The sequence below is a fragment of the Hipposideros armiger genome, unplaced genomic scaffold, assembly GCF_001890085.2.
Source record: "Hipposideros armiger isolate ML-2016 unplaced genomic scaffold, ASM189008v1 scaffold_182, whole genome shotgun sequence".
NCBI classification, from domain to species: Eukaryota; Metazoa; Chordata; class Mammalia; order Chiroptera; family Hipposideridae; genus Hipposideros; species Hipposideros armiger.
In genome coordinates, this window is record NW_017731532.1 from 1107318 (window position 1) to 1130225 (window position 22908).

General features: G+C 39.1%; 1 protein-coding gene across 7 annotated transcripts in view; it reads left to right on the top strand.

Annotated features, from left to right (window-relative positions):
• ATG10 (autophagy related 10) overlaps positions 1 to 22908 on the top strand; it is a 338768-nt gene that overhangs the window by 87509 nt on the left and 228351 nt on the right. Inside the window, exon 1 of one of the 7 annotated variants that reach the window (XM_019652572.1) lies at positions 14269 to 14328. The exons of 3 other annotated variants lie outside the window; for them this stretch is intronic. The gene's annotated coding sequence lies outside the window, so the exon portion shown is untranslated. Of the gene's footprint in view, positions 1 to 14268; positions 14329 to 14350; positions 14434 to 14713; positions 14838 to 17636; positions 17656 to 22908 lie in introns of those variants that run through there. 3 more of the 7 variants (XM_019652575.1, XM_019652571.1, XM_019652574.1) reach the window with 3 other exon arrangements.

The following is a 22908-nucleotide window of genomic DNA, read 5'->3' on the forward strand; positions in this document are numbered from 1 at the left end:
TCGGCCCTTCTCATTATATTCTTTGTATCTGTTAAGTAGGGTGATCAATTACTCAGTTTGCTTGGGACTGAGGACTTTCCCAGAATATGAGACTTTCAGTACTGAAACTAGGAAAGTCCCAGGCAAAACAGGATGGTCTCTCATCCTACTGCTAACTTCTCATATTTCCTATCTTTGTAGTTGCTGCATTCTCTGTAATTGTTTCAAATTTACCTTCCAGTTCACTAATTGTCTCTTTAGCTATGACTGTGAAAAATTTTAGTGAGTGTATTTTTCACTTCTTGAAATTCGATTTTTCGGGACAATTTTCTCTTTTTATAGCTTCTCAATTCTAAAAATAAAATTTGGAGTTTCTCATATCTTTAATATGGTCATATTTTTATACTATAGATTACTATATTAGATTGTTTAATTATATCAAATTCTTAGGACTAAATCTTAATGTTTATTGTGTCTGCTGACTCTATCTCATGGTGGATTATTTCCATACATGCTTTGTAACTTTATATTTTAAGCTCATTTTCAGAGAGGTTTGATCTGTATAATCCTGGGCAGTCTGGTTAAAGTGTGTCTTTTCCCAGAGGTTTTGTATTTTCCTCTTTGAGATATCCTAGCGATATCAGCAGCCTAGGATTAATTTTTATGTTAATTTCTCAATTCGAAGGTCTCCAGGAGCAGGCAGTAGTATAAATTTGAACTCCATAGTCATGAAAGTCAAAGGCCTATGGTTATAGATTTTAGAGGGAGACCTTTCTATCTGGAACTCAGCCCAAAGTAAACAAACTTTCTTATCTGGTAAGTGGCAACTTTGTTGACTTTTATTGGGGATACAGATCTTTCTACATAGGCATAAAAACTCAAGTTCTTAGATTGTTAAGACAAGCAGATCATATGCCTGGTCTGATATTCTTTTCTATTTTAGTTGAATGCCTGTATATTTCCCATATTTTCTTGACAGATAATATAATGATAACAACTACAATAATAAGAGCTAATATTTTTATAGAGTATATCTAATGGTCTAGATAGTGTTCTAAGCATTTTACATTTATTCCTCACATATCCCTCCATACATTATATAATAATATTTTTCCAACTTTACATGTGTGAAAACTGAGCCACAGGTAAGTTAACTTGCCCAAGGTCATGCAGCTATTAAGTGGCAGACCTGGGATTAAAATCCACACATTGTGACTCCAAGTTCTGAGTTTTAATCATTAAAAAAACTGCCTTTTAATTATGGATTTAAAGTAATATTTTTTCCAGTATTTCTTATAGTAGTAGAGTTTTCAGGTTATTTCAACTATCATATTTCCAGAAAAGGAAATACCAAATCTTGACTTTAACGTTTCATCATTATGATGGTTAATTCTATATGTCAACTTGACTTGGCCAAGGGCACCCAGGTTAAACATTATTTATGGTTATGTCTGTGAGGGTATTTCCAGATGAGGTTAGCATTTGAACCAGTGGACACAATAAAGTAAATCACCCTCTCCAATATGGATAGGCATCAACCAATCTGTTGAGGGCCTGACTAAAACAAAAAAGCAGAGGAAGGAGGGATTTACCCCTTTTACTTTCTGCCTGCCTGCTGAACTGAGACATGGGTCTTCTCCTGTCCTTGCATTAGGATTTACACCATCAGCTCCCCTGCTTCTCAGGCTTTTGAGCTTGAACTAGAATGATACCACCAGCTTTCCTGAATCTCCAATTTGCCAAAGACAGGCCATGGGACTTCTCAGGCTCTATAATCTGTGAACCAATTTCTCCTAATAAATCTCTTCCAATAAATAAGTAAATCAATCAATCAACCAACCAATCAATCAATCAGTCAACCCTATTGGTTCTGTTACTGTGGAGATCCCTAATAAAATCATAGTCTAATAGTTCTGAACTTTCACTTTCCTGTTATTAAGGGAATGCAATAAAAAAAAAATGTATGGTCCATGACTATTTGTGTTGAAGCATTTCTAAAGGACTCCCAAAAGAAAAGTTGGTAATAGAAAGCCTTGAGGGGTGACTGGTTAGCTCAGGTGGTTAGAGCACAGGCCCATAGCACCAGGGTTGCTGGTTTGAGTCCCATGTGGGCCACGGAGCTGCAGCCTCCACAACTAGATTAAAGACAACTACTCGACTTGGAGCTAATGGGTCCTGGAAAAATGCTCTCCACAAGTAGATTGAAACAACTACTTGACTTGGAGCTGATGGGTCCTGGAAAAGCATACTGTTCCGCAATAAAATTTCTAAAAAAAAAAAAAAGAAGAAGAAGAAAAGAAAGTCTTGAATGTTCTAAGATGAGGAGAGATGCTTAAACCTGAATGAAGAGTGGAGGGATATGCAATAATAATAACTGAAATCACTAATGCTATGTAAAAAGCAAGGGATTGCTGTAGCCCAGTTGTTGTCAATATATAGCCCCCCCAAGGCAGTATCAACATACTTGAGAACTTGTTAGAGGTACAAGTTGGTGGCGTCATCCCAGATTTACTGAATCAGAAACTCTGGGGTGAAGCCCAGAAATGTTTTAATAATTCCAAAAGAAATCAGTATCATCTATTTAGGATTTAATTTATTGTAAACACCAATGTGTTTTATAGAGTGGGATGTTGTTTTCCATGTGACCACAGTAAGTTTCCATGCATCATAAAGCATTAACCCTCAAGTTGAGTTTATTGCCTCTCTAGCTAAAACAGGGTTATAGATCCCCTTTCAACTTCTCTTTCCTATTATGTTGCAACATGTAGTACTTCCCTTTAAACATCTGGGTTTTTTGTTTTTTTTTTAAGGAGTCCTTGTCATTTAGCTTAATGGGAAAGTAAAGACTTTGGAAGGTAGCCCTTCTTTTTATGTAAAAAAAGATATGAACACCATTACTCTTAATCTTGTTTGCATTTCTATTTAGTAAACAGTAGCTGAATCTCTGAATCTTTTACAGCAGATCAAAGATAGAAGCCTAGTTTTGTGACTTTACTATCACAAGTATCAACTAAAAGTAAGCTATATACAAGCTGCCACTGAAGTTTAACAGTAGTTTAATTGTTAAGCTTGTTTCCCCAGCGATTATTTTTATGTCCATGTGTAAAATGTTTTGAGGTTGTGTTTTCCTTTAGCAAACATTTATTTGTCACCTTGTGCCAGGCCATGTGCTAGATGGTGAGAATACAACTATCACCAGGGCTGACATGGTCCCTCCCTATCACCACAGAGCTTAACGATTGGTGGAGAGATAGACAGGAGCACACAGGTGATTATAATAAAGCACGTTAAGTGCTATGATAGGTGAAATAAAGGGTGCCATTGGAGTTGTTCTCAATAAAAATGCAGCATAATTGCTGTCTGAGTGATGTATTGCTCTTGATTATAAAATATACTGGCAAGATAGAAGCTAACTCCTACTCATCCTTCAGGAGACAGCTTGGGTTGTTATGTCCTCACATTCTCCGGTCAGTCTCGCCCGCCATCCCACCACCCTGCCCACCACATTTGAGATTAGGGTATTTCCTACATGCTTCCATCAAACTCAGCATATATTTCCATTACAGCACTTCTCACACTACATTCCGATGGCCTATTCAAATGTCTGTCACTCTGCTATACTCTAAGCTTTTGGAGGGCAAGGACTCGATCTTAATTGTCTTTGCAATTCTAACACGGTGCTAGCGTAAGTACCCCTTTGTACTCCTTTTATTGCATAATTTAGGCTTGTCCTTCCACTATGTATCACTATTATATTCTTTATTACCTTGAACAAAAGTGTGTTTATTTTAATTGATCTTTTCACTTCTAGGAACATGTCCTCATTATAATAACCATCTCCCCATTATTAATGCTTATATAAAAGATCTACCTTAATATTACCTTAAAATCGGGATCAGTAGCAATTGTCTTTATAGAGAACAAATTAATTTCTAAGAGTGGGGAGAAGGAATAATGAGAATATTATCTGGTATATCATGCTGACCTCCCTTTAAAAAATATGGCATACTGACAAGTTTTAGCAGTGATGACCATGGTGTATCTTTGGGGAAGGGCAGGGGAAAGAGTGTATGCTAGATGGTGAAAGTTGTGGACTGAAGTGGGCATTTATAATTTCTTTGGCCATTGAGCATCTAAACTCACTTCCTATTTGAAGGAAATTCCCCATTGTGTGAGTCTGGGTGAGCACCAGGGCCCTAACTCCCTCTCCAAAAGCCCAATTAGCCAGATATTCCCTCTTCCTGACCCCAGCAGTGAGGGTGTGAGCATGAAAACCAGGTTTGGCCAATCAGAATTGGGAATCTGCATCTGAAGCGAATCATTTAAATGGGTGAGGGTGGTTACAACATGTTCCCAGCAGCCAGCGGGTCCAGCACCGAGTCTAGCAGTGTCTTTACCGGTGGTGGGTCAGCAGTAAGTAGCATTCAGTCCATACTTGGATGTGACCTTGTCGATCCTGCTGCTTGATTGCCCTTGGTTCCTGCCTGGTTTTTTAGCCTGGTTCTTCAGTCTTCCTGTTGATTCTATGAGTTATTTGATATTCTGCCAATAAATTCCTTTCCTGCTAAAATTAGCCAGTCAGTTTCTATTACTTGTGACCAAGGACTTCATCTTCATACAGCTTTGCTCAAAGTGCTTTGTGCTTACTGAATAAGTAGTTGTTGAATGACCAAGTGGCCATCATTTTTTAATACCTGGCCCAAGTATGCTTTCTTTGGGACCATATCCCTGATTTTATTTAATATTCTCATGAGACAGAAGAACATTTATATTACGAAATATTAATTGACATTTTCTGGAATGCATATGTTCTATAAGACAAGTGGTACCAATGACAGATTTGCAGTGCAGCAGGAGGGTAAGGGGCTTCTGTCATAATTACATGGAGGTCGGGGAAGCAAACACAGGATTGAAATTCTGAAACCCATTCTAAGCCAAATCCCTCTTCCTAAGGGAAGGACAGCTTGTTCTCAGCCTGGTATTTGTTCACTAAGCCTTATCCACAGGGAAACCAGTGGTGGCAAACCTCGCAAAGACTTTACTTGGCCCTAGAAGCTTATGCTCAAGTCTCAGGTTTGTGAGGATGTGCTGAGAAGGCTAAAGGGAACTGTTGGCTTCAGGATTTGAGACTTGAACATTTTTATACTTTAGGAATATGGATATATTGTGATATTTATTGCTTCATGTTCCTTCTTCTTCCATTTTATTTTCTCACCTCTTCCATAGCACATTATAATCCACTTTTAAAGGTTTTGATTTGTTTTGTTTGTTTTCAACTTTATCTTATCATTTTATTACATTTATTTATGGAAAGTTGTATCTCTGATAACTTGACATTGTGTTAGTTTACATTTTATCTTCATGATGCTATTTTTTAATAGAAAAATTTTAATATATTGATTGTATTTGTAGATTTGACTAGGTAAGAAAACTTTTTCAAAATGGACCCAAAATGGTTTATTGTTTGTCTCTGAAACTTATTGATTGTAATTGGAAATACTATTTTGGGGGTAAAGTTTGCCAAGTGTCAAAGGAATAATGATCTTGCATGTAACTTACATATAAGTCACATATTATCTACCTAGAATTCATTTTTGGTTCTTTTCACTGCTCCTATAATTTGGTACTCAGAATAGCAATTCATAATAGTGTTTCTAAAAGAATCTAGGAAATTTCCATCTCGCATGCATATAGCATTTAAATTTAACTTTCATGTTTCTTAGGTATTATGTTTTAGAATAACATTATACAGTTCTGTGGTTGTTTCACTATTAAAGCATTCTTAACTGATTTCCATATCAATCGATCCTATGCCTTGTTGTAATGTAAATAACCCCTAATGATACAGTAAACTAGTGTTTGCTCTTTAGTAAACAGCTCCATCAGTGACATTTTCAAAGAGGTGGGAAGGCTTATCAACATTATCACTATCAGTGGTGCCAGATTGTATACATATATTTTTCTTGGGAAAGCTTTGGTTGATTTAGCTTTTAATATTACTCCAACAACCAGATCTATACAGCCTCATAAAATGCTCAAGCTAAAAAGATTTTTCTGCTTATTTGTCTGGGATCTTGATGACTAAAGACACTAAACTCCATTAAGGGGGGGGGGGCAGTGCTTGCCTCCTTCATGGTATTCCCAGTGCCCAGCACAGTTCCTGGCATGTATTAGATTCTTGGTAAATTTATGAAAAGAATTGATAAATGTTAATAGGCTTTACAGTTCCATTTTCCAGAGACAGCCTGTATGATATACACCCACTGTGATGGTTAATTTTGTTTGTCAAGTTTATTGGGCTAGGAGATATCCAGGTAGCTGATAAAACATTATTTCTGGGTGTGTCTGTGTGGGTGCTTCCAGAAGAGATTAGCATTTGAATCCATAGACTGAGTGAAGAAGGTCACCCTCATCAGTGCGGTGGGCATCATCCAATCCATCGAGGGCCCAAATAGAACAAAAAGGTAAAGGAAAAACAAATACGCTTTCTCTGCTTGAGCTGGGACATTCCTCTTCTCCATGGCCATCGGCCCACTGGTTCTTGAACCTCTGTACTTGGACTGGGACTTACACCGTTGACTCCTCAGGCTTTGGATTTGGACTAGAACTACACCACTGGTTTCCTGACTTTCCAGCTTGTAGACAGTAGATTGTGGGACGTCTCAGCTGCCATATCACATGAGCCAAACCCTCATAATAAATCTGTTTCTGCATACCTATGTATGTCTTATTGATTCCATTTCTCTGGGCAACCCTGACTGATACACCCACCTATTTGCCTAGAAGTATTGCTGGCATTCTCCCAGCTCCAAGGTGCCAATTCCATATCATTTTACTTCCCCATCAAGCAAAATTTCCCTTGAGTTCATTCTATATCAACCCATCTCTATCATTTCCTACCCTCCTCATCACTATCTATTCCTTAATTCTCCACATTCATCTAGGTTTTTGGTACCAAGCTCACTGTCTTTCTCTCCCACCCAATTCCTTCAGAAATGTCAACATCTTCATGAATGACCCATCAACTATTATAGTCTCGGAGCTCTGTGATCTATTAAATGCTATGACTTCACTTCCACTCTATTTCAGCAATCCACCTTGGATTGATCTCTTGGGCCTTGTCTTCACCTGGAAATAACTGATACACCTGGAATCTCACACATCAATCTCCTTCTCTTCAAACATACCCTCGTATTCTGCCAGTCCTCTCCAATTTCTACAAGCATACTCTCTAACCCTATGATAATCTTTAGTTCCCTGAGTCCTCTCCTTTTCCCCATTCTATTGGTTCCCTTAAAATCACTTCCTTACCATTCAGTCCAGACCCCATGAATCTCTCTTGTATCACTCTCCTACCAGCAACCTTAATTTACCCTACCCTTTCACTTCTCTTCGGCATCTTGCAAGCCTGCAATTCTGGACTCTCCACACATCTCTGTTTTATACTTCCTCACCCAAGCTGGAAAAAGAAAAAAAAAATCATGCAAAATGTAGGAATTAGTACTTGCACAAATGTAGGAATCCAGTCTTGACTATACCCTCAGATCCTATATGCTATTTCTCCGCTTCTCTTATTTCCTTTGAAGATTGTTACAAATGTTTACTTGTTTTGTTAAGCCCCTCTCTCACTTTCAGAAAAACATCTCTGCTAGCTTCCCATTTCACAGAGAAAGTAGAAACTATCAGAAACAAACTTTCCTAAACTCTTCCTCCACAACACTTCTTTCCTCCCAAATACGAAGGCATTTGCTTCCACTCTGATCACTGTATCTTTCTCCTTTGCCTTCCTTCCAATTCATGCAAATTAGTACTTGGGATTCAACCCCTTCCTTTCTCCTCAGGGATTGTGTTGCCTCAATTATCTCCTCTTTCCTTTTAGTTCTTGCACTTGGCTTATAGACTGTGTCAAGCAACGCCCACTTAAAAAGTGAGATACCAAAGTGTCCTCCCTGGGCTCTGATTCTCTTCTACTTGCCACCCTATCTTCTCCTCTTCACAGAAAAGCTTGAAGTCTCCATCTCCTTGCCACTTTCCTTTTCTGTTGTTTTTATTTATTGTTTCAAAGACTCATCTACTTTGTAACCCGTCAGACACTGACTTAGACCACACTATACCACCAAAACTGCTTTTCCTACTCACCAATGTCTTCTTAATTTCCAAATCCAGTAGTCACTATTCAGTATTTATCTTCCTTGATTTCTTTGCTTTATTTTTGGTACTATTAACCATGTTCTGGAAACTCTGTTCTTGGTTTTCTATTGTATTAGTCTTTCCTGTCCCCCTCCTAATTCTTTAGAATCCTTGTGGGTTATTTACCTTTTTTTTTTTTCCCATCTCTTTGACTCTACTTTTTAAATTATACTTGACATACACTGTTATGTTAGTTTCAGGTATACAACATAGTGATTCAACATTTGTATACCTTATGAAGTGATCACCACAATAAGTCTAGTAACCATCTGTCACCATACAAAGTTATTACGATATTATTGACTATATTCCTTATGCTGTCCATTATATTCCTGTGACTTATTTTATAACTGGAAATTTGTGCTTCTTAATACCCTTTTAAAATGTTGATGCTCTCTAAGATACAACTCTCAAATCTCTTATTTTCTCACTCCATATACTCTCCTTGAATGTATCTTCTGTGACCATAGCTGCAACTGTCACCTGTGTATCAATGATACCCAAATATAGGGGAGTACCTTTTTTTGAGGGGGTTAGGATCTAAAGTCAGTGTGAATGGCAAGAATAGAGTACTTAAAATTACCTTTGAAAACATCTCCTCTAAAATACTGTATACATGATTTTGAATATATGTGCTATCAATCAAGAAATCCTACACAGCCGGTTTTCCTCTGCTGTTGGAACAGAAGGTTGTTTCTTGAGTTGAATACCAGATGAAGTTGTTGGCTTGCAGTTAAGGGCCATGTTATAAGAAAAATATGTTTTTGTTTTTTTGCCAAGCACATACAGTAGAGTGAATATAAGTTAAGTAAGTATAGGAGATAATTCCACTGTATATATATATATATATTCAGCCTGACCTCTTCCTTGAGTTCTGGACTTCTACACCAAACAGCTGACTGGATGTCGCCTTTGGCTATGCCAGTTCAGATTGTTTTAGTTAGATTTCTGAAAGCTGAAGAAATGAGGTAACTCGCATTGTACTTAACAAAGGCATTTATTGGAAGCATACAGTGATGTGACAAGGGTGTAGCTCACATGTGGAGTGTTTTCCTATCACCTGAGTTCATGTTCTTACTCCAGGCAGATGTCCCTTAGCACTGTACAGCTGCCCAGATCCCTGCCTGCCTGACTAGAGCCATAGGCAGCTTCATTTTGGTGGAATCTCTAGGCCAAGCATCACACAAGCCATTAACCTCTGGCTGAACAATTTTATTGAGATTCGTGAAACTCCTAAGCATCTAAGAAGGCACTGCAATTTTTTACTGGTCCTTTCAAGTGCTGTTCTTCACCCATGGGCTGTTCGTTACATCACTGATAGACCATCAGCATGAGGCCATCATGACGAATCAGTGAAGCAAAATCCCAGCTTTTTCCCCACTGATCAGATGTTCCCCACTGAACATCTGACTATTACATATAGGGTGTGGTGTGTGTATTAAGAGCCAATATCATAGACACGTCTACATGACAGTAAGCTTTACCCCCTCTTTATCACACAAACCAAACATAAATAATTAAGAGCCTCATAATACAAAACAGTCAAATGTAGCAACACTACTCAACTGTGGCCTGTCTCACTCCATATTTAGCATTCCAACAACATGTAATTACAATGGGACTGAACAGTTTTCACGGTGTCCTCTTTCTTCCTGTCATTATTTATGTTCCATAATATGCCTTTTCATGTGCATTGAGTACATATAGGATAAGATGTCTCTTTATATCCTTCTACAATCTATGCGTACATATTTATACGATCAGCCTCCTAATTTGAGGAAGGCTGAGCCATGGAGGGCTCTGGGTTGCAGAAGGTAGGAAATTGCACATTTGGAATGTCTCATAATCATCCTTTACTAGCCATCACATCTTGGCTTTTCTCCCTTTGAAGTTGACCTCTTTACCTCCATTGTTATTCCCTTTACAGAACAACAGGATATAATTTATATTGAGATAACATTCCATTCTTTGTGTCAAATACATAGTCAAATACATGTTAAGATCATAAATAATTTGCTCCCATTTAAAATCACAGACATCTATGTTAATTTTTTAAAATTGGAGACAGCGTTCTTTAATTTTATTATAAAAAGTAACACAGAGATAACACATTAGTTTTCCTTAAATCTGAAGTATCAAAAAAAAGTAGGCAAAAAGAAAGTCATTCATAAGCCCCTTAACTAGGGATAGCCATTATTTATTTTTGGTTATAATCTTTAACCATTTTTCTACAGGACCATAAATGAGGTTATACTCTAACATGCTGTTTTGTACCTGGCCTTCTTTTCATGTTAGAAAATACAGATTACATGATCATATTAATGTTTGTATTATTCCATTGCCTCTATGTATCAATCTAATAAATTTGAAAATGTATATCTTTTTGTTCTCCACAACTCTGCAAAGCTGGGATTATTACTAACTCCATTTTATAGAATATAGTTGTTAAAGTTTGGAGGGGCTAGTTTGGTGACTGCCCCAAATTTACATGCCGAGTAAGTGTCAGAAATAAAGTTTGCTCTGTGACGTCTTGACTCCAAATTGGTACGCTTTCCACAGCGTGCCTCCTGTCTCTCTAATGAGATAATGCAGATGAAGGGGCTGGGCAAGTGCACGGTTATTGTTATTTATTTTAAGTGGTAGCCTAAAGGGAGTCATTGCCTCAGGAGCAACTTATGATTTGGTCTGAATGTAGGACAGCTTCCTGAATTAAATCTGCACAAAGGCTTCCTGGGCTGCAGACTGAACTTGTCTTAATGCAAAAAATCATTATAACACACAAATATCAATGTACAAGTGAATCCTACAATCAGAATTAATTCCTGATCAGTAAAGATTGCCATACAACATTAAAGAAAACGGGTCATTATTAAACAAGGACATTCAAGTTCTTGCTAGCATAATGGCAGACCCTGGGTACGTACATTGGTCTTGTCTCATTACATTCTGGTATTTTTTTCTCTGACTGGCAAGTGGGAAGTCTAGCAGGGGAGGACATCTTGCTGGATAGTTCTAAGGAATCTAACTTGGGGCCTAGAATGAGCAGTGTTTGAACCAAACATTTTGAAGAGCGTATGAGATTCTGTAGTTACATCTGTATTTTCCACCCATTGTTTTCCAATCAATGGAGTCTGGATATAGGGTGCTGCAAATATCCTGTTGGACTCCCTTTTGTCCCTCCACATATTCCAAAGGTGTTGCATATTCTCTTATCACAGATAGCTTTCTGTTGATCTACTTTCTCATTTATTTCTTCTTCTTGGGCCTCATGCCTTCTTGGTCAAGATTTTGGTTTGCCTGGCAACTATCATCTTATGCCTCCAAAGATCCTGGACTGTCTTTCCTTTCAGAGTTCCTGGACACTTCAATGAGACGTGGGACGGGAAGTCCACAGTGAGAATTTATTTCTATGCGGTTCTTAGGTACAAATTTTCTGGCCTAATATAATTTTTTTAAAAAAGATAAAATCATTATTTTCATATAGATATAAAATGAACACGTTAAAGAATCTATCTTATTCCTATAATATAAGGAAACCAGGCAAAATGGGATATAATTGATTTTTCCATGGGTGGGATAGGGGGAATCAATTATAATCACTACCAGGTAGGACAGAAATTACATACATATCTATAACCTACAACTTACAAAGAACAGCAAAATAGCTCAAAGGCAATGAACAGGCTAGAATCTAGTAACCCAGAACAATATGCTATAGACATGCTAGTTTTTTGTATACTCCCCAAAATAAAAGAGCATAGGGTCCTCCCAACCAATTCCAGTGGGGGTGGGGGAGAGGGAAGCGTCCTGAATAATATCAGATCACTGGCAGAGTGTTCCTTGCAAACACCGAATTCCCCTACAAATTTAAAACACAGGTTATAGTTCCCATATGTCCTCAATTGCAAAAAATAAAATAAAATAAAATAAATCCAACCAAGAATACTGGAAAACAAACACAGTAAATATAAAAATTTACTAAAACATTTCAATCTTTTTTTCAGGCAGTTCAAATGGATTATTTCCTGAAACAAACTATAACCTTCATAATCTTCACAGTACAAACTAGACCCTCAAGAATAGGATCCTCAAAATATCAGCACAGTCACACAATCTCACTACTATACATTGTTAGCTATAGCACCTTGCTGCTGAGATTCTACATTAACTTTATCCTTTGCTATTAAGACTTTTATAACTAATTTTCAGTAACCTTCAAAAAATTTTCTAATTTTTTTTTTTAGGAAACACATAATTATAGCATTATAGACTGTTAACATTTGACAACCTCCATTGTGTTTTTCATACAAATACTGGAAACCTTGAGTGTCATGCTAAAGTCTCCAACTTTACATGTGCTAAGTACATATTCCTACTACTGAAAATCAAATGAAACGTAATTTCCAAAAATGTTTAATTCCATATGTTAAAGAACAAAATTCAACTGAGTAAATTAGCAGATCTAATTGGCTTTATTAAGTGATTCATGAATTGGGCAGCATCCCATCTTGCAACTAGAAGGGCTCTCTGAGGAGCTGTACAATATGAAAGGTTTTTATAGCAAGAAAGAGGGTGGGACAAGAAAGTTAGAGTGGATTATTTTAGCAAGGTTACCTTTCCCTGAAACTGCAAAAAGTTAGGTATTAAATATTAGTGGGCTTACCAAAAGTGACTCCATTTGGGGCCTATTATTTCTTTTTAACACATAAAAAACATGTTAAATTTGAAAACAAAACTTCTCTAAATTAGAATCATCAACTAAGACAAGCTCTAAGCTAAGGAATGTGATATAGAATTATAGTCATGGAACACAATGTTTATTTCCATATTGATCACAAAATATATCTATAGTTGCTCTAATATGTTAGGAAATTCATCTTTACTAGCAGTATCTTTTTTAAAAAATTAGTTTTAAACTATTTTACATGCAGTAAAATCTATCCCTTTTATTAGCTCTGGTAAACAAAACCGTGGTATAATAACTAACAAGATATAGAACAGTTCCATTACTCTCCCTCCCTCCCCCCATTCCCTTAAGCTTCTTTTTAGTCAGCCCTTTCTCCTGGTCGCCACTGATCAGTATTCTGTTCCTTTTTAAGGTCTTTTTATTTTGAAATATAGACTCACAGGAAATTGCAAAAATAGTACATTAGAGTCCTGTATACCCATCACCTTGCTTTCTCCAATGGTGACTTTTACATAACTGTCCTACAAGATCGAAACCATGCCCTGTACATTTGATTTGAAAGCAGGTTTTCCTTTCACTTCTTCGCCTGGGTTTACTCTTTTCTTTTCACACAAGTTTAACTCTGTTGTTAAAAGGAGCAGATGCTAGTTTTCTCTGAGATATGTGCCGTTGCCTTTTCTGTATTTCAGTTCCATCACCTTGAATATTCCTACATGTTTCTTTAGTCTTTTCTTTATCTTACCGTTTCCCCCAATTTAATTCTGCAACTAGATTTTTTTTTTCCTGAGTTATGTGCCATAGGAGGTACTATTGTTAATTCTCAAATTCCTAACTTCTAGTTCGGTCCTTTAGTTTCAAAGCGGGGTAGCTATGCTTGTGCTTAATTGTTGCGGTGTTTACAGTTTTGCAGTGAGCATGTTAGCCCGCGTGGCTCTCCAACCTCTTGGAGAGATGTTAGCGGCACTGCATAGTGCAGCTCTGTTCTAGCTCTACCCTTTCTCCATTGGTCACCCTTTTAATTTTCCAGATATTTGGCTGATTTATTGGAGGAGAGTGTGCTGAGGCCCTTGAAACCATCCTCACCCACCACCTCCCTCAGTCGGCCAGCTTAGTGCCTTAGCAGAGGGGTACAACCGTCCTAGCAGAGGGTACAACCGTCCTTCGGTTCCCAGGACTGCCAGGGAGGTGATGGGCGGGGACTTGGAGACTATCATCGCCGGCAGCAAAGAAAGGCCACGCCCCCTGCGGGGACAGGGCTCCGAGACGCCAGCCGCCTGCGCGAGCCAGGCCCCGTGGTGTGCAGGAGGCGCAGCGCGCATGCTCCGATTTGGTCCCCACCCTTGGCTGTAGAGGGAGGGGCCGGGGTCCTCCCCTGGTGGGCCTCCCAGCGCTTTGGCTCGGGTCCTCTGCTCACTCCCTGTAGGCTCCTGGGAGGGCCCATCCCACTCCTCCCTGAGGCCGCTTGTGGGGTGGTAGGTTGCTCCCGGTTGGGTCCCTCTCCCCGGCTCCCTTCCCCCTGCTCCGTCGCCCCGCCCCCTCCGGGCTGGGCGGCGGGGTCAGGGGCCGAGCGGAGCGGGGTGAGTATTCCTACAGCCTTTGCCGGCCGCCTCTTCCCGGCTCTGCTTCCCGCAGCGTCGTCACTCCACTCCAGAGATGGGGAGGAAGGGTGGGTGTGGGTGGGCGGGGAAACAGCCAGTCCTGAACAAAAGGCCGGGGAAAAGGGGCTCCCACCAGTGAAATGCCGGCCTGGTTCCTGCTGTCCTGCTGGAGCTGCAGCTTGGGGGCTACCAGTTGCAGGGGTGGGGTGTGGGGGGTTGGAGTGGAAGGGTCCATGCCACCCCTTTTCCCCCGGGTCAGGTTCTGTTATGGGCACTGCTGGGTCACTACCGAGACCTCACCTTCGGCATAGGTAGCTACTGCCATGTGTTTAAAGCCTGCACGAGCATAGCAAGTCTTGATCCCTGTAACCTCGAGACAACGGGTATGAAATTACTGGCGATTCCAATGACCAGGTTCCACCTAACTTCAGGGGGTATCAGATTCACTACCAGGAGGAATAACAATAATTATAACCAACATTTTTTTCTCCCATTTATTTTTAACCTATCTTCTCATAGTTTCTGAAACCTTGAAGGCGAGGGGGTGGGTGGGATACAGGAATAGTTAACTGATTTATGGAAACATTTATTATGGTAAAAATTAAAAACATTTTAGAAACGGCAAAAAGAGAGCTTCATGTCTTTACAAAGTCAAAATGGAGTCTTGTCTAACAGGCCCACCTGAGGATGAATTATCTAGGGGACTGTATTTTTGTTTGATATTAATATTGATCAGGGCCCAGGCTGTGCAATTACAATTTTTGTCTAATTGAGATGCAATTTTTTTTTTTTCCTGATGGAGAAAAACTGCTCCTGGAGGTTGTAGTTGTATTACCCTATTTCCAAGATTTTTATAACTTTTATCATTTGGCTTGCTCCTTCATTTTTGAGTTCAATAAATCTTTGCCACAGGTTTACTTTGTATGAATCATGTTTCTAAGTTTTTAAAAATTACAATTTGACAATGGCCTCCACTCTTTAGTGGCAAAAGCTTAAGTTTGTACTTTTCACGAATGGAAAACATAGATTGGCCCTGTGTAATACCATTATAGGACCCTTTCTTCTTGCTTTTGAAGGGTCTAATATGGACAAGAGGAAACATTTTCAAAATGAAAACTTGACCAAAAAGATAAATGTTGAGCACTTAGAAATTTAAGTTCAAATTCTCGAAGTTACAAAGTTTAAGAATTGTTACTGACATTTTAATGGAGGAAACCAGTGGAAGCAGTTTCCACTAGTTCTAAACTGGGTTCTTTCGGATACAGAATGTTACAAGATCATCTCCCCTCTCTGCTTCTCCCCTCCCCACTTCCCTTCTTTTATTAAGGATAAAGGTTTACTGAGATTTTGTTACTGATGAGGCAATCAAATTGGGCATAATGTTTTGTGACAAATTATAAATTGATAGCACCTCCTAAAGTTTATAAATTTCTGCGAGGGATAAAAAAACCCCTTTGGGAAAACAAGTAAGGTAAAGTTTATATAAGTAGATTTCTTCAGACTAGGCTTGATTTGACTATTAATATCTTTGAAGCCTAGAGATGTGTTTTGGCTCTACAGGCAGTGTTTGAATCATAAACACAGTCAAGGGACTATAACAACAACAAAGTGCCATAGAGAATATTTACTGATTATTCCTTGGAAGCAAATGTCTTCTGCTGAGAAGACTAGATATAAAACAATTGGAAAGTAGGGGATGGAAAGTAAATCTTACCCAAAATCATTAGGGAGAAGTTGCTAAAAACTGTGCAGAACCAGAGACTCCACGAATGTACCTGGCACCCCAGGCCTTAAAGTGCTTGATCTCATAGGAGTACTTACTACTATGAATTTAGATTTGAAGTTAGGGGTATTTCCTATCACTGTCATTTTATAGATTTTGGAGAAAACTTTTATCATTTCTTCTGAACTCAAGAACCTACAATCAGGAGCATTTGAGGTCTTGCTCCCTGGCATATGCCATCAGTTTGGCTCAAATAAACTAAAAAATTCTCAGAAAAGAACCTGTTATATAATGGTTTCTTGTGCCCATGTTTAAATGGAGTCTCCTTAGAGTTTTAAGGCTATTTATAAACTCACCCTCCACCATTTTCTTGTATTCTTAATCTATACTCTCAGACTCTTTGTTTTTAGTCATCTTAAAAATTTATTAAAATATAGCTAACATAAAATATGATATTAGTTTTAGGTATACGCCATAGTTATTTAACATTTATATACCTAAAGAAGTAATCACTGTAAGTCCAGCAACCATCTGACACTGTACCATGCTATCACAATATTATTGACTATGTTCCCTATGTTGTATATTACATCTCCATGTCTTATTTGTTTTATACCTGGAAATTTAAACCTTATTCCTTTTCACCTTCCCCCCGTTTTAATTTTTCAATTACAGTTGACATTCAATATTTTATATTAATTTCAGGTATACAGCATAGTGGTTGGACATTTATATAATTTAAGAAATGGTCCCTCTGACTAGTCTAGTACCCACCTGGCGCTATACATAGTTATTACCATATTATTAACTGACTGTATTCTTGTGCTATACCCTACATTCCCATTGACCACTTTGTAACAACCAATTTGTACTTCTTAATTCCTTCACCTTTTTACCCTGCCCCCCAACTCACCTCCCATCTGGCAACCATCAAAATATTCTCTGTATTTATAAGTTTGTTTCTGTTTTGTTTGTTCATTTTGTTTTTTAGAATCCACATGTAAGCAAAATCACATTGCATCTGTCTTTCTCAGTCTGACATACTCCATTCAGCACAATACCCTCCAGGTCCATTTATGCTGCTGCAGATGGCGAGGTCCCATTCCCTTCCATGGCCAAGCAATATTTCATTGTATATATGTGTTTTCCTCTATCCATTCACTCATTGACAGACCCCAGGCTGCCTCCACATCTTGGCCATTATAAACAATGCTGCAGTGAACATAAGGATGCACATAGTCTCTTGAAGTTGTGTTCTGGGTTTCTTCAGATAAATACTGAGAAATGGGATTACTGAGTCCTTTGTCTCTTGTTATAGCCTTTGTTTTAAAGTCTACTTTGTCAAATATAAGTATTGCTACTCCAGCTTTTTTTTCTTCATTTCCAATTTCATGAGATATCTTTTTCTCGTCCCTTTACTTTTCAGTCTGTGTGTCCTTTGATCTGAAGTGAGTCTCTTGTAGGCAACATACAAGTATGTAAGTGTCTTGTTTGTTTATCAATTCAGCCACCCTATCTTTTGATTGGAGCATTTAATCCATTTAAATTGAAAGTAATTGTTGATAGATAGGTAGCTATTGCCATTGTATTATTCATATTTTTTATTTTTTTTGTTTGTTTGTTTTAAAGAAGTCCCTCTAACATTTCTTTCTTGTAATATTGGTTTGGTGGTAATGAACTCCTTTAGCTTTTTCTTACTGGGAAGGCCTTTTTTTGTCCTTTGACTTTAAATGATAGCTTTGCTGAGTAGTTTAATCTTGGTTTCAGATCCTTGCTTTTCATTACTTTGAATATTTCATGCCAATCCCTTTTGGTCTGCAAAGTTTCTGTAGAGAAATCAGCTGACAGTCTTATGGGAGCTCCCCTATAAGTAACTATTGGGTTGTTGGAAAAGTCATGATGTATTTTTTCTGTGTTTTTCATTGCAAAAATGCATCATGACTTTTCAGACAACCCAATAGTTGCTTGTCTCTTGCTGCTTTTAGGATTCTCTCTTTGTCTTTAACCTTTGCCTTTTTTATGATAGTGTGTCTTGGGTTCATCTTGTTTGGGACTCTGCATTTCTGGGCTTGTACGAGTATGTCTCTTTCCTTCACCAGGTGAGGAAAGTTTTCAGTCATTATTTTTTCAAATAGGTTCTCAGTCCTTTGCTTTCTTTCTTCTCCTTCTGGTACCTCTATGATGTGAATGTTGTTATGCTTGATGTTGTCCCAGAGGTGTCTTATGTAAACTATTCTCTTTTTTTTTTTTTTCCCTGTTCTGATGGGGTGTTTTATTCTACCTTGTCTTTCAAATCACTGATTCAATCCTCTGCTTCATCTAGTCTGCTGGTGATTCCTTTTCATGCATTCTTCATTTCAGTTATTGTATTCTTACTTCTGACTGTTTTTTTTTTATGGTTTCTATGTCCTTTTTTATGTTTGCTATCTGTTGAACTTCTCACTAAAATCCTTGAGCATCCTTACAGCCGTTGTTTTGAACTCTGTCTCTGGTAGGTTGCTTGCCTCGTTTTCATTTAGTTCTTTTTCTAGAGTTTTCTCCTGTTCTTTGATTTGGGATGTATTTCTTTGTTTACTCATTTTGGCTGTCTCCCTGTGTTAGTTTCTATGTATTAGGTAGGGCTGCTCTGTCTCCCAATCTTAGTAAAGTGGTATTATGTAGTAAGTGTCCTATAGGGCCCAGTGGCCAGTCTCCCTGGTCCCCTGAGCCGGGTGCTCCAGGTTTGCCCCTTATGTGGGTTGTGTGTGCCTTCCTGTTGTAGTTGAGCCTTGGTTGCTGTTTACATGTCAATGGGAGGGATTGACCCTCAGGTTGATTTGTTGTGAGGACTGGCTGTGACTACAGTGGAGGAGCTGTAGTGCAGGGGCTAATTCTTTGGAGCAGGATTTGCTTTAGCAGGGCTCTGGTGCCTGCGCAGTCTGCCCTTTGGGTATGTCATTTGTGGAGGTGGTTGGGTGGTGCTGTGGTGTGGTCTGAAACCTTTTGGGAGGGTCTCCATTGCAGGCCAAGGTCAGTCCTTCCCAGGGTCACTTGGTATGAGCTACAAGGAGATCTGCAGATTGTTGCCACTTGTGCTGGGCTTGGAAGTGCCTGGGAGACGCTAAGCTCGAAACTGAGGCCAGCTGCCATTAATGTTTGGCTTGGGGCTGGGTAGCAAGAGGCATGGGGCATGCTGAGGCCAGATGCTGCTTATTTGAGGTTTGTGAACCTTTGAGAGATTTTAGGAAATTCACAGCATGAAGTACGACAGGCTGTTTGTATGGAAATGCCACTGGAAATGGCTTGGGTGTGCCCAAAAGTTGGGTGGGCCCAGATCTCTGGGGATCACCAGGGCAAGGTGAGTGGCATTATGTTAGCTAGGTTGATGGATACTCAGATATGGTGCCCACCTGTGTCTGCATGCTAGGAGTGGGGAGGGCTCAACAAAGGAACAATGACTTCTGCCAGCACTGTGTCTGAGAGAAAGATGCCACTGCAGACAGTTCAGCTCAGTGAAGTCAGACAATTCAGTTCCTCCCTATATGTCCCTGGTGCCTTTTGAGCTGTGGTCCCAGCGTAGGAGCTCAGAGCTAGTGAGTCCGCCAGTGAGTAAATCCATGTGCGATTCCTCTAAGAGGAATGCCTGGGACAGTAGCCACCTTCCGTCTCACTCAGCTGTAATCTCCTCTGGTTTTCACAGCCAGAACTTATGGGACTTCTCTCCCCAGCACTGTATCCCTGGGCTGGGGAACCTGGTGTGGGGCTTAGACCTCTTGCTCCTTTCAGGGGTTCCTCCTCAGCTGAGATGTCCCTCCTGATTTTTAATGGTCACGTGTGGTGGGGGAGGGATGGAGAGAGGGACCAGCCTACTCTGTATCTCTGCCCCTCGTACCAGTCTCGAGGTGGCTTCTTCTGTATGTCCTTAGTCCTAGGACTTCAGTTCAGCTAGATTTGAGGTGATTCTTAATGATGGTTGTTTTATAGTTTTGTTGTAATTTTGATGTGGTCATGAGAGGAGGCAAACACAGTGTTTACCTACTCTGCCATCTTGACCAGACTACTCTCATATTCTGACACTTCACCTGTCTACTCTGCCTCGTTTCAACCTGTTCCTAGGTTCACTGGCCATTTCCATGCCCAGTCCATCCTCCTCCTTTTTTTTTTTTATTGTATCTCTGCCTTTCAATAACCTCTTATAATCCAAGTATTATCTGAAATGTAACTTCTCTAAGTGAACAGGCTCTGATTCCAGACTGCCTTAGGTCAAATGGCCAGATTTAACAGCTGTGTTGCCTTGGACAGTTACTTAACTTTTCTGTCTCAGTTTTCTCACCTGTAAAATGGAGAAAATCACAATAACTACTTTATAGGGTTGCTGTGAGGATTTAACAAGGTAACACAATTCTTGACAGATAGTAAGAGCTCAACACATGCTATTATAGTTATTTTAATCTATGCTAATTCTTTAAACAGTGGCTATACAATTTATCACTAGCTTTTGCTGCCTTTTATTCTCTAATGTTCTTTTATTACAAATTTGATTACAAACTATTGAGGGCAAAGATTATATATTATTCTCTTTTTAAAATGTCTCTTAAAGTACTCCTAGGATGATGCTAGTTTTCTTTCTGTTTTCCATTTTACTTGTCTTGCTTATATTTTTAAATGTATACCCTATTTGGTTCTAAAAGTATTTGAGGTAGCTTATAAACTACATATAATATAAAAACATACAAAATAAAGAAAATATGAAACTTTGATAGATGAGATTGGAATGTGTTATACTGAAATATAGACTATGAATAGTTGTACAATTGTTAAAGGTGAACCACAGCTAAGTTCTGAGCTTCATGATGGTCAAAGTAAAGAAGGCAACATATCAACAGCTCAGGAGAAACACAGCTTCTTCCTTGGAGGTAAATACTTAGTGAGTGAAATGCAGATTGTGAAAGCAGATTTCACAGATAAGTTTAGAAACCCTAGGGTTAAGTTCTTCAGACTTTTAAAACCCCAACCTACTTCCCAATGTTTTTCAAATGGGGCTTAATTAACATTTTTATGAGGCTGTTTCATACATTGTAAGATGCTTATTATACCTTGGTCCTGAGCAGTAAACAGCAATAAGAAACTACAGCCCCTTCTCTTTGTGATAACCCAGTGTGATCCTACTCATTTCTAAGCATCCCCATTGAAACTGATCCCTCCTGATGCTGGGAACCTTTGGATCGTATCTGCCCATACTTGACTCAACCTATGCTCTACCTACTGCCATTTTTTGTTGTTGTTGTTTGTTTTTTAATTTAGCATACTCCTTTCAGGCCTTGTCTTGTAGGATCTGTTTCGTCTTTTTGGCATGCCTTTGTCTCCATTGTCTCCAGTTCTTCAAGAATGGAACTTAAATCTTCCATACTCCCTTTTTTTGGAGTCCTCTTTGATTTTCCCAGGAAAGTTTTGACACTCCCTCCTGTAAGGACACACACAGCAAGTGCTAGGATGTTTTAGGTGCTGAGTGAATTAATGAAAAGCTTATGGAAATAAGAAGGCTCATTAATTTAATCTAGTTTTCAATGAAGATTTTGCAAGATGAAAAATTTAAAGGGAATGTCACTTCCATTGCAAAAATGTCCAACTGCTTTTTTTTTTTCCAACAAAGTAATGGTACTTGATAGTATATTTTAAAAACACAGAGCTCTAATCTGTGTTTAGACTAGCAGTGAGTCTATAGCTTCTGACATAGTGTTGATCACTTTCTTTACCTTCCTATTTGTTAAATATCTCTTGCTTTTAGAGGCTGGATTTCCCTTTTTCTCTTTCAATTGGGAACGTAAAGTAGATAATTCCTAAGTTTTTCTCCTGATTCCCAGTGTAAGCCTACTTCAGAAGCAAGCTTTCCTTCTTTCTCTTTCCTGTGGTATAAGAGCTTCTTATTGGCCCTGTACTGTTTGTTACTGATGCTTTTGGTTTCCTCATTTTGACAGAGGAGGGACTTGTGTAGGGATGGTCTTGGCCTGTCAGAGTGCACAAGTTCCCTTCATCCCCTCCAGCACACCTAGATGCTAGAGGACTCTTGCTCTCAGTGTTAGGTTGGAGAGCAGGGTGACTGTTTCAACCAAACTTATGAAGATCTTTTCTGTACTCAGGAAAGGTTCTTCCTTTCTTATTGTTTAACCTTTCACTCCTATGTGTATAACGGGGGGGGGGGGATTATTTTTGTGTGATTTGAAATAATTTCTAGTGTTCGAGGACTTGGGCGTGGGGAGGGGTAGTGGTGAGACGTTACTGTTCTGAGGCTCATCCTGTTTTCACCGCTCCCTGCTGCTGCCTTTCCATCTGCATATGCAGGGCTCCATTTGGCTTCACCTGCCCCCTCCGGCCATTGACAGTGTATTATTGAAAGAAAATTACCTACAGGCATTGGAAGCCCGTAGGAGAGGGGGCCACTCAGGCTCATTTTTCTGAAGGAAATATAGAATGGGGGAAAGTGAGGTGCCTTCTTACCCTCTTCCTAACTGGAGCTCCTGCTGCAGAGGTCATAGCAGGGCAAGCTACCAATAAAGATCCCCTCAATTATAGTCCAGGTACGATGTTGTATCCCATTGAAACTGTGATTTGGGATGTGTGTTTCAGTGAGAAGATACGAAGGGAGCACTGAGCTTGCTGCCGTCATGACTGAACAGACTTCCTCTCTTTTGCTGCTTCCCTATTTATTGGGTTACTTGGGCCATGCCTGCTGTGCCCACCCCAGCTGACAA